The sequence below is a fragment of the Symphodus melops genome, assembly GCF_947650265.1.
Source record: "Symphodus melops genome assembly, chromosome: 11".
Taxonomy (NCBI): Eukaryota; Metazoa; Chordata; class Actinopteri; order Labriformes; family Labridae; genus Symphodus; species Symphodus melops.
The window spans coordinates 1,441,485-1,452,487 of NC_136701.1; the positions used below are offsets into that span (position 1 = coordinate 1,441,485).

An 11,003-nucleotide genomic window follows, 5' to 3' on the forward strand; every position below is an offset into this window, starting at 1 on the left:
GAGCTGCACGATGAAGGTTCTTTTATTGCAGATACAGCGAGCGAGCGAGCGAGCGAGCGAGCGAGTGCATGGACTTTAAATAGAGGAGAGTTTGTCTGCAGAGTTAACAGGTGATAAAACATTTAATGATGAGACAAAGTGCATTAAAATCAGACAAAAACATCAGTGTATATTATTCACATAGTGATGCTTTTAGGTCATTTTAGATTAAAATGATGCTTTAAATATTTTATTGAATTTTTCATCTTGTGGAAAAAAAGAAAAAAAAAAGTCAGTGTGTGAAAATGATTCTTCAAAACAGGATCTGTCTGAAGATAAATACTTTATTTATCCCGGGGAAATTCAAATCTGTGCCACGAGGAGGTCACATGTTTAAATTGATCGTTAACGATGTCTAAATGTGTCATTAAAAACAGCGTCTGTGTTATTTCGATAACCAAAATAACACACATGACCTCCGTCCTAAACACACACACACACACGTTGTCTTCATTTGCAGCCAGTGTGTGTGTGTGTGTGTGTGTGTGTGTGTGTGTGTGTGTGTGTGTGTGTGTGTGTATAATCTGTGGACGCTGACACACACTGAGCTCTAGCTTTTCGTTGAGACCCGGCGAGCTCGTGTGTCGTTTCTTTCCGGCTGTGATTGATGAGGATGAACTTTGGATGAACCCGTCCGTCCATCATTATTAGCAACACATCACACAGCGTTCAGTTTGTTCAAACTTTTTGTTTAAAATGTTTTTTTTTTTAATCTATTTTTGGTCGTCTGCATCGTTAGATGAGCGTTAGCTAAATGACTTAACTGTTAAAAATAGATTGAATCAGTGTCTATGGATGAGTCTAATACAGGAAGTTAAGTTTTATTTATATTAAACAGAAGACCTTTTATCACGTTTACTGTGATAATAACCGTAAGTGTGAAGGCTTTAAAAAGTCGGCCCCCCTTACTGGTCTGGTGGCCCCCCCCCCTCTCCCTTAAACACCTGTGATGTCATGATGTGAAAAGAGAGAGAGAGAGGCGCTGCACTGTGGGCGAGACGGCAGTGATTGATGAAAGAGTTCTGGTTCTGTTTCGTGGATTTGTTTTTTTATTTATTCATTTTTTTCAATTTAAACATTTGATGGAAATATTAAACGAGAGAAAGAATCATTTTCCACAAAATGAGAGAATTATTAAAGGGCATAAAAACACTGAAAGCTAAAAAGGGTTTAAAACAGATTTTTGATGCTAAATCGAGAAACTTTTGGGGGTCAAAAGAGCCGACTCTCTGGAAAGATCCCAACTTTCCATCACTACTTCTGACTGCTTTTACAGCGACACGTTCACACACGCGTTACAGAGGTTGCTATGGTAACCATTAGAAGTAGTAGTTATATAGTCCCCACTTTTTGACATTTTTGTGAAAATAACACAAAACAAAAAACACACCGGGGACTCACGGTACCGAAGTAAACAGTCAGTCAGTTAGTTAGTCGGACTTTTCTCCACTGGACCCGACATCTCCAGACTCCGGAGCCAGCTGGTCCCAGATGGAAATACACCAATCCAAGCAGCGATTTCACCGACGGAATTCCAGCCACAGAGAGGAAACCTGAGACGGCGAATCACAGACGGTCACCTTCTCCTCCTCCTCCTCCTCCTTCTCCTCCTCCTTCTCCTCCTCCTTCTCCTCCTCCTTCTCCTCCTCCTCCTCCTTCTCCTCCTCCTCCTCCTCCTTCTCCTCCTCCTTCTCCTCCTTCTCCTCCTCCTTCTCCTCCTTCTCCTCCTCCTCCTCCTCCTCCTCCTCCTTCTCCTCCTCCTCCTCCTCCTTCTCCTCCTTCTCCTCCTCCTTCTCCTCCTTCTCCTCCTCCTCCTCCTCCTCCTTCTCCTCCTCCTTCTCCTCCTCCTCCTCATCACACTCCAGTCAACGAGGACTCACACAAACGCCCTTCCTGAAAGGACGCGTTCCAATTACGCGGGGAACGTTGAATTATTCCCATTGGATAATGAGATGAATGTGGGTGGATGACGGGGAAAGCCACGGATGGAGGCGTGTAGTAATGTGACACACGTGTAGATGCTAATAATAATAATAATAACTTTATTTATAAAGCGCTTTCAGACAAAGTGCTGTACAGGTACTAAAAACACTAAAAACTTAACACAATAAAAACAGATCAGGATGAATAACAGAGTGTTGGTGCACGGTAAGAGACGGCTCACTTTAGGAACAGATCCTGATCCAGATCCTTGTGAGCGAAGAGCCCGAGAAGGTTCATAGAGTCCAATAAGATCCGTTAAATAGGAAGGTGCTGCGCCATTTAAAGTTTTATAGGTCATTAAAAGCACCTTGAAATCAGCACGGAGCAGCTAGCACCGGGGTAATGTGTTCCTATTTCCTGTCAGAACCCGACCCAGACCATCTGCAGGCCTCGGAGACTTGTTTTAGGTCGTCCTGACAGAAGAGCATCACAGTGGTCCAGACGGGATGAAGCGAATGAATGAGGACTTCAGCATCTCTGTCACTCAGGATCTGATCTTAGCGATCCTTCTGAGATGGATGTTTTAGTGATCTCCTTGATGTGCTTATCGGAAGAAAGTGTCTGATCTACCTCTAAGGGGGGGGGTCGAAGGGTCCTCAGGAGCTGATGGGAATCAAACCCCCGACTCTCCTCGCACTGATCCACAGCTGCCTTTACACTGGTCTCACAGGTGCAGAAATCCAACACAGAATTTTACTTCCCAACTAGACATCACCTGACTGTTGGACGTCCTGCACCCCAGTGTTTAAATGACCTCATGTTAACTTCAAAGACCCGACATCAGACATTAACAAAGTTCTCTGTTCTACTCCAATTAAAAAAAAAACATCTGACAGAGATGTGATGATTTGTCCACAGGGGGGCGCCAACATCTTCACTCCCCGTTTGTTTCAAGTGTGTTTGGAAGGTTTCAGTGAAACGATTAACGTCTAAAGAGTGACGACACAAGCTGCCTCAATGCATGCTGGGAGAAAAGACTCGACAGCTGACGACGACTCGATCCTTCAGACACGACTCGTGATTATCCCACTTTAGTAAAGAACACACAGAAGGATTCATAAACGTGTGGTAGGATTTATAGACGACGTCGGCGTGAAACCAGGTCACCCTTCACCTCGCTCAGACGAGTCGTCTTCGAGCTGCTTCGGACCCAACAGACCAAAGACAGGCGAAGCAGCAGGGATGGAAATCCATTCAAGTCGAAGAGAAAAGTAAAAAGCGACTTTTCGTGAACAAAAGGAGGAAACGTGGCGTTACAGGTCGCCTCCTTTTAATCACACAGATTAATTAAAGCTGCTCGCCGTCCCTCCGGTGGACGCCGGGGTTTAATCGTTAGGTCAGATTAGACGATGCTAACTGTGAATATACTGAGCTGCTGCTTGGTGCTCACGCTTCTCCCAAAGAGAAAAGACGACTGATGAGTTCAAACGATCTTTAAATGTTCCCGTGGCGTCAAAAAAAACAAAAAAAAACAACAAAAAAAAACAGAGATTTTATGAGGGATTTTAACTTTAGATTAAAAATTTAAACGCTCGATTGTTTTGATTTGGAGGCCGATGTGAAGCGATGTTTCACGCTTAATTTTGCACTGCATTGTGGGAGTTAAGATATGATTCATTTCCTGAAAGGATGCATCCGATCCATACGGCAGAAAACCAGGAAGTAAAGATCCATACGACCACGAGGGTTCAGACCACCAACGACCACGAGGGTTCAGACCACCAACGACCACGAGGGTTCAGACTACTGAACGACCACGAGGGTTCAGACTACTGAACGACCACGAGGGTTCAGACTACTGAACGACCACGAGGGTTCAGACAGCCGAACGACCACGAGGGTTCAGACAGCCGAACGACCACGAGGGTTCAGACTACTGAACGACCACGAGGGTTCAGACAGCCGAACGACCACGAGGGTTCAGACAGCCGAACGACCACGAGGGTTCAGACTACTGAACGACCACGAGGGTTCAGACAGCCGAACGACCACAAGGGTTCAGACCACCCAACGACCACGAGGGTTCAGACCACCCAACGACCACGAGGGTTCAGACCACCAACGACCACGAGGGTTCAGACAGCCGAACGACCACGAGGGTTCAGACTACTGAACGACCACGAGGGTTCAGACCACCAACGACCACGGGTCCAATCTACTGAACGACCACGAGGGTCCAATCTACTGAACGCCCACGAGGGTTCAGACCGCCAAACGACCACGAGGGTCCAATCTACTGAACGCCCACGAGGGTTCAGACCGCCAAACGACCACGAGGGTCCAATCTACTGAACGCCCACGAGGGTTCAGACCACCAACGCCCACGAGGGTCCAATCTACTGAACGACCACGAGGGTTCAGACCACCGGTTGGTTGTGCACTTTGGGTCCAGCTCCGATTTTTACATTCTGTGACACTGTGAGAAAACTTCCTGTTTGCGTCGTTTTTGGCGCCCCCCTGTGGACAAAGTGGAACCTCCCACTATGTTTACTGATCAGTGTATTTACACCTTTCATGGCTCACAGCAGGTTCAGTGTCCTCGTATCTCTCCCACTCTGTGGACAAATCAAGTCTCCAAATGAAAAAGAAAACGTTCTTTTAAAAGGTCGATAAAAAGGACACGTAGCTGTCTTAAACGCATCGTCTGAATCTGAATCGATTTTACCGCCAAGTACATTTACATAAACGAAGAATCTGTCTTGGTGCCAAAGAAAAAACAAGGCTAAAATAAAATAAAAAATGTGAACAATTAAAATAATATAATAACAACAATACAATAATAAAAAACACAAAAAGTACAAAGGCAGCATAAATGAAAGTTAGCGCTACGCTAGTTAGCGTTAATGTAGCGCTTAAAGAAACAGTTTGAGCCGTCACATTAGATGTTTTCTGACTGTTGGGCTGATGAGAGTCGCTGTGTTGTTTTCCCGCTCTTTTCCCGCCCTGCTGTCCGACCTTTCTCGTCACGGTTTCTTTTAACACAGTGAAGATAAACGAGCAGGAGCTAAAGGAGCGATGAAACCTTCAGATGTTAAAACAGATGTGTTGGAGGCGTCGCTCTGATACTTCACCGTGTCTGGAGGAGAGCTGGCCTGGACGCTGAGCCTCCCGTGAGCTGAAGAGCAGCGCCGCCATCTTCACTTTGCAGCTTCTTCACAGCCTGAGAGAGAAATAAAAGACTGAACCATCAGTTCAAGTCATCTTTATTATTATTATTATGGCACACATTGAGACCGCTAGAGCTGTGCAGCTACATGAGACAACTGAGAAACACAAATTAAAATGTAGGAATATGAGATAGAATTAGCTAACATTAGCTAGCAATGTGCTAAAGTCACTCACTGTGTGTAAGTTCTGATCTGATCTGAATGGATTTTCTTTTCTAACTTTGGTCACAGATTCTGATCTGAGCGTCAGTCAGAACGAGGCCTGAGGTGCATGATGGGAACCAGGAAGTGCTACAGCTTGATTACCTTTATCAGTCTCACCTGTGTTTGACTGTTTCCTCCCTTCTGTGCGCTTCCTGTGACCTGCTTTCGTTCCCGTGTTGCTCCAAGCTTTGGTTTTCACCTTTTGGCCATTTTTTGTAAAATGAAGAGTTTTTTCCTCCTGCTCTTGGCTCCTCCTCGAATTATTTTGATTTTTTTTTTACAAAATGTACAATATTTGATCTGAATATTTTTTTAAGAAAAAAAAAGTATTTTTATGATTTCAAAAGTTTTACAGTTTTAATTATTAAAGCTTTATACCTTTGGCTGCTGATAGTCTGGAGGTCATTTCTCTCTTTTTTTTTTACTGCCTAGTAAATTTACATAAACAAGGAATTCGCCTCTTTGTGCAAAAAAATAAATAATCTTCTTTCATATCTCTCAGATAAAAGGCCTCAAAGAACCCTTTAATAAAAAATAATCTTTATACCTCACTCCATCATCATAAACTAAACTAATTAAAACAAACACACTTGTAAAGAATATAACTGGCTCGTTCACGAGGCTGAATGAAAAACAAACAAGAGATAAGTTTGACCGTTAAACCGAACCCAACGGTCCGTCACGTGACCTTTTCTCACTGAAAGGTTACAAAGTTCTGCTCCACGCTGACGTCACTGTTGATGTTAGCAGCGTTTGGCTCGGTGAATTAAAGAAGCGATCATTCACGTTATTAATGATGACAGTGATTTATCGCTCCGGCTTCATCCAGCTTGGCTCGCGCTCGCAGTAATTAGCTGGAAAGAAATACGACCCGTGTCTGTTTTCTGACATCACAAGTGCTGATTAAATATCGTGGTCGATCACGTGGTCGTTGCACAGACTGGACCCGTCTGCTTATCGTCCATGACGTCTGCAGTTGTAGGGCAGAGTTTGAGGTCACAACAGTCAGTAAGCTTGCACTCACTTTTTTATTTAATACTTTTTTTTCGTATATTTTGATTTCATTCAAACAAATATATACAATTAAAGATAAACAACATAACATAAAAGCTCAGATTTTGAAAGAAGCAGAAAGATTCATCTTGTATAATCTGCCTCTCTGTCACAAGATATTAATTAACAAATTGCTTCATTAAAAAAACAATAAAATAATATAAATAGGCAAACAGCCACACTCAGCCTCCGAGTCTGTAACAATCATTTAATATCATTCAAAAACAAAGTTTTGTCTAACAACATCACAATAACAAAAATCATCATATTTCTTCAACAAACTGATTTTTTTTTTTTAAATATGTTTGATTTTGAATCTTTTATTTCTCAGTTGAGATTGTTCCCTTTTTTTTCAAATCTATTCTCGATGTTTGTCAGCAATGTTTTTTATTTATCGAATGGTGTTTTTTATTTATTTATTTTTTTTAGGTCCACAAAGATGCCGACTAAATACTGTTTCTATCTAACACTGTCTATTTGGATATTTCAGGTCATTGATGTAGAGGTTGCTCCTAAATCCATTCTGACTGCTGCTTCAAATATTATATTTGTCTATAAATGTTTTCAAAGTGGCTGCAAATAGTTTTTCTAAGATTTTTAAAAAAAACTGTGGAAATATGGATGTGTGTACTTTCTGCTGCATAGATCATCAGACCAACACAGCTGCATACGTGGGCCCAAGTTCAGTACAAACCAAAAGATAGATAGATACTTTATTGATCCCGAGGGAAATTCAAGCAAATTCAAAAACACTTCTACCAAAGTTGGAAACTACATGATAACTGAATTTGTGCTCCCTGCATGATGTCAACGTTAGCTTTCACTTCCTGCTTCCTGCTTCTCGGGTCTGTTTTAGGCCCTATAGGAAAACATTCATGAGGGGCCCCCTCCAACCAGCGTCCATTTTTAATTTCACAGCAATAAAGCATGCAACACTCAGCAGGGCACTCAGACTGAGTTCTGTCAGATGGGGCCCCATTAGGGCGGCTTCCGACTGTCGTTGCAAAATTTGCACATTTTTAAGGCAATGCTTTGTCAGCTGTTTGGGGGGGGGGGGCTACTGGCTCGGGGGCCCCAAGCAGTTACCTGTTGACGAGCAGCACATCTGGGTGTCTTTCATGTCGTTCTTCTCCTTTTAATAGCATCACATGACTAATCAAAAAACATCCTCAAAAAAATGATGAATTAGAAATAAAGTAAGCTATTATAAGAACGACATACAATGACAGAAACCAGGTTTTTCATCTCATAGTTTGACCCGTGTCCCTGTAAGCAGGGAGGATGTGGTGAACAGGCCACACCGTACAAAAAGAAGATAAATGTAAAGTTTACCTGCAGCTTCTTCACGTAGCTCAAATGTTTGACTCACTCTTTTATTTTCCGTCTGCCATAGATTTTTAACTCTTGGTGTGGAGGCTTTATGAGCTTTACTGCAGCCGGCCACCAGGGGGCGCTCCAAGTCTTTCGGCTTCACTTTCTTGGGCTCTGTCTCTTTAAACGTCTCCTCGTATTACAGAGTAATTTCCTGCAACTTTGGTGAAATAATCTTTAATCAGAGCGGTTGCACACATTAATTGGCTCATGTGGATCGTGTGCTGATTCACACAGAGTCCCATCAATAGTTTGGTTTGGAGATAAATCAGTGATGAACACACAGTTTAAGTCAAACACACAGCGCGGGGCTCTTCAGGAAGATCTCAGCATAATCGACTTACAAAACTCAGCAGCTGCGACAGAAACAAAACACTGCAGAGAGGATTGAAAGTGTGCGTTGCTGTCGCCTGCTGGTCGACCTCTGTGGGGGGAAACGTGTCGGGGTAATTCCTCGTGACAGCTTGAAGGCACAGAGCACTTTTGTTTGTTTGTTTCTCTGAACTTTAAACACAGAAGTTCTTTATGTTAACCTTGTTTACGTCTCTAAAGTGCTGCAGCAGGTCGCTTTATTGTCTCTGTGCCTCCATATCTTCTGTTTGACAAACAGGACACCTCAGCAGGACTCCACACAATCACAGAAGAATTGTTTTTTGTTTTGGAGCGGTGATGTCGCTCGGTGTTTATATGAGAGAAAAGCTGTCAAGCTGTAATCTGATGTTATTTAAGGTGACGCTCAGTGTGCAGTGACTCACGCGTCGCAGGAAAAACAGATTCTCTCACTTCCCTCCGGTCTCCAGAGACGCTTTCACCGCCGGATCCTCAGCTCTGTGTCGAGCACGCGATCTATCCCAAAAAGTAAATGAAGCCTCTTCTCATGTTTTTAAGCCATTTATAGTGTGGATGAATGTTGGATTAAATACTCTGTTACACAGATCCTGGTTGCTTTTTTTCCATGTTTTTTTTTTTTTTTTAAACGTGATGAGAATTGTGGGTGGGGGACCTCCTTGGTTGGAGGTCGCTGCTCGTGATAAAACCGGTTCCTTGCAGTGACCATGATCCTACTTTTTGATAATCTGTCAACTTTGGGACAAAACATATTTTCTTATTGAAATAAGATTCGTTTGTGTTTGTATAGAAATCTGGGAAACAACATTTTAATGCAGGGTGGATGGAGGGGCCTCCGATAACGTTGATGTTCTCACTTCTAACACAAGATGGCGCCAGAGCTCTGTGCAGCGATGAGTGAGCGCTGCAGGGCTTTCGTCCAATCAGCAGAGAGTAAGACCTAAGGAGACCTAATCACAGAATTAAAGGACTGACTCAGTGCTAGTGTAATACTTTTAAGTTGAGTTTTACCTGCAGAGGACAGAAGATGAAATCCTCTTTAAAGCTGAGAAACTGATCACGTGTTCAGTAACGTCAATCAGCGCAACGCCGTCCTCTCTGCGTTTGATAAAATGTCTCTTTAACACGCTGAGAGCACAGCAGCCCTGTCTGCTCTGTTCCAGCAGCTCGTTCTGACACAAGCCTGTCCTCTCATTTCCATCAGAGAGACGGCAGGCTGCAGAGAGACGGCTGGATCCTCCGCCCGCACTGATGGACGTGTGTCTGACAGGCCGCCGTCTGAGCAGCGGCGGCGGCGGCGGCGCTGTGTGTTCGGCTCGTCTCGTGTGCAGGCACCAGTGAGCGCGTGAGGGACGCAGACATCTGTATATTCAAGTTTTCCTGCTCCTGCGATGTGCTGCTCAGTGTGCACGACAGGACGCCAGGAGGTGCACGCTCGTCTGGCTGTGTGGCGAGCCGTGGCCGCCATCATTGTTGTTGTGAGACTGTGAAATCAAGATGAATCAATAAAAGTGAAGATGCGCACGTGTGTGTGTGTGTGTGTGTGTGTGTGTCTGTGGGCTCTGTAGAGGCCTATAGGCTGTACGCTTTATCACATCTGCAAGAAGCTGGATCGACTTTGGAATATTCTCCCTTTCACAATAAAAGCCTCACAAACAACCTGTGCATATGCACCCTTCAAAACAAACCTCAAACAGCCTGTGACCACTTTAACCTTCTATTACTGTCTCAGTGTCACTTCTGTCTTTGTGTTTCTATTTTATCTGTGTATTTCCTGTCGAGGGACAACAGATGGAAACGAGCATCTTTTACAGCTGTTCATTAATATGCACTGTCCCTAACAAATACACAAATAAATAAATAACTAAGTAGGTGGAAATGGACGGTAAAAGAAGAAAGGGCAGATTTATGATCATAAACATTTTGTTTTTCTTGACTGACACTTTTCTCTTCAGTGTCTTTGTTGGTCTGTGTAAACAATTTAAAATTACAGCTTTAAAGGAACTTTCTGGAGTTGGTAAGTTCTCTCCAATAAAAGTTACAGAACAGATTTTTTTTTGAGTGGATGTAAAAAAAAGTAAAATAGAAAATTGATTTAAGATTTTTCTTTTATCGGCAGGTTTTTAAAGACATTTTTATTAACAGGTTTGAGTAATTTAAATATCAATATACTTCTACTGAAAATGATGAATGCAACATTTTAGTCTCCATCAGAACTGTGGTTTTTTATTAAGAATAAAAAAAATGTTGTTTGATGAGCATTATTGACATTTAAGTTAAAAAAGACTAAAATTAGATTCATTTTGTTGCTATTTTTTTTTTATAGCTAGGTTAGCCCAACGACCCCTAACGCAAGCTAGCATGGGAGGCTAATCTGCTGATGCACTGCAGATTTAAAGTTAACCATAATCAATGGCATCTTTTGAACTAGCAGCTAAACCTCCCTGTAGCTTAGCATACAAGCTAAACAGAAGTTGAAAACTTTATTGAACTTGTTGACTTTAAAGTAATGTAGGACGGTGAACATGTGGCCATGTTTACCATTAGCTTTCTAGCTACAACGGCTACTTTGAATTGAGTTTAGCTAGCAGGCTAAACTATTTGTAAACATATTGTCTGTTAGCTAGGCTTTACGTTTTGCAGGTATTTGCTGATAAATGTAAATAAAACAAAAGAGGGACTCTGAAGTCTCAAAGACGTCTCCAGGTGAACATCAAATATTTAGTTTTAATTAAGTCCGTAACTCTCTTGTTCTCTGCTTGTGTTCATACTATTCCTTTTATCTCATTGTACTGTTTGTTTAAAAAAAAAAAAAAAAAAACACATAATGTAAAATTA

At 42.5% G+C, this 11,003-nt stretch overlaps 1 long non-coding RNA gene across 3 annotated transcripts in view; it reads right to left on the reverse strand.

Annotated features, from left to right (window-relative positions):
• LOC306831990 overlaps positions 1 to 6,303 on the reverse strand; it is a 10,398-nt gene extending 4,095 nt beyond the window's left edge. For 2 of the 3 annotated variants that reach the window (XR_013780160.1, XR_013780161.1), the window contains exons 1-2: positions 5,772 to 6,303; positions 5,511 to 5,693 (exon numbers count right to left, since the gene is read on the reverse strand). This is a non-coding gene — a long non-coding RNA (uncharacterized lncRNA). The remainder of the gene's footprint in view (positions 1 to 5,510; positions 5,694 to 5,771) is intronic. The other variant, XR_013780162.1, reaches the window with a different exon arrangement.
• Positions 6,304 to 11,003: the final 4,700 nt, after the last annotated feature.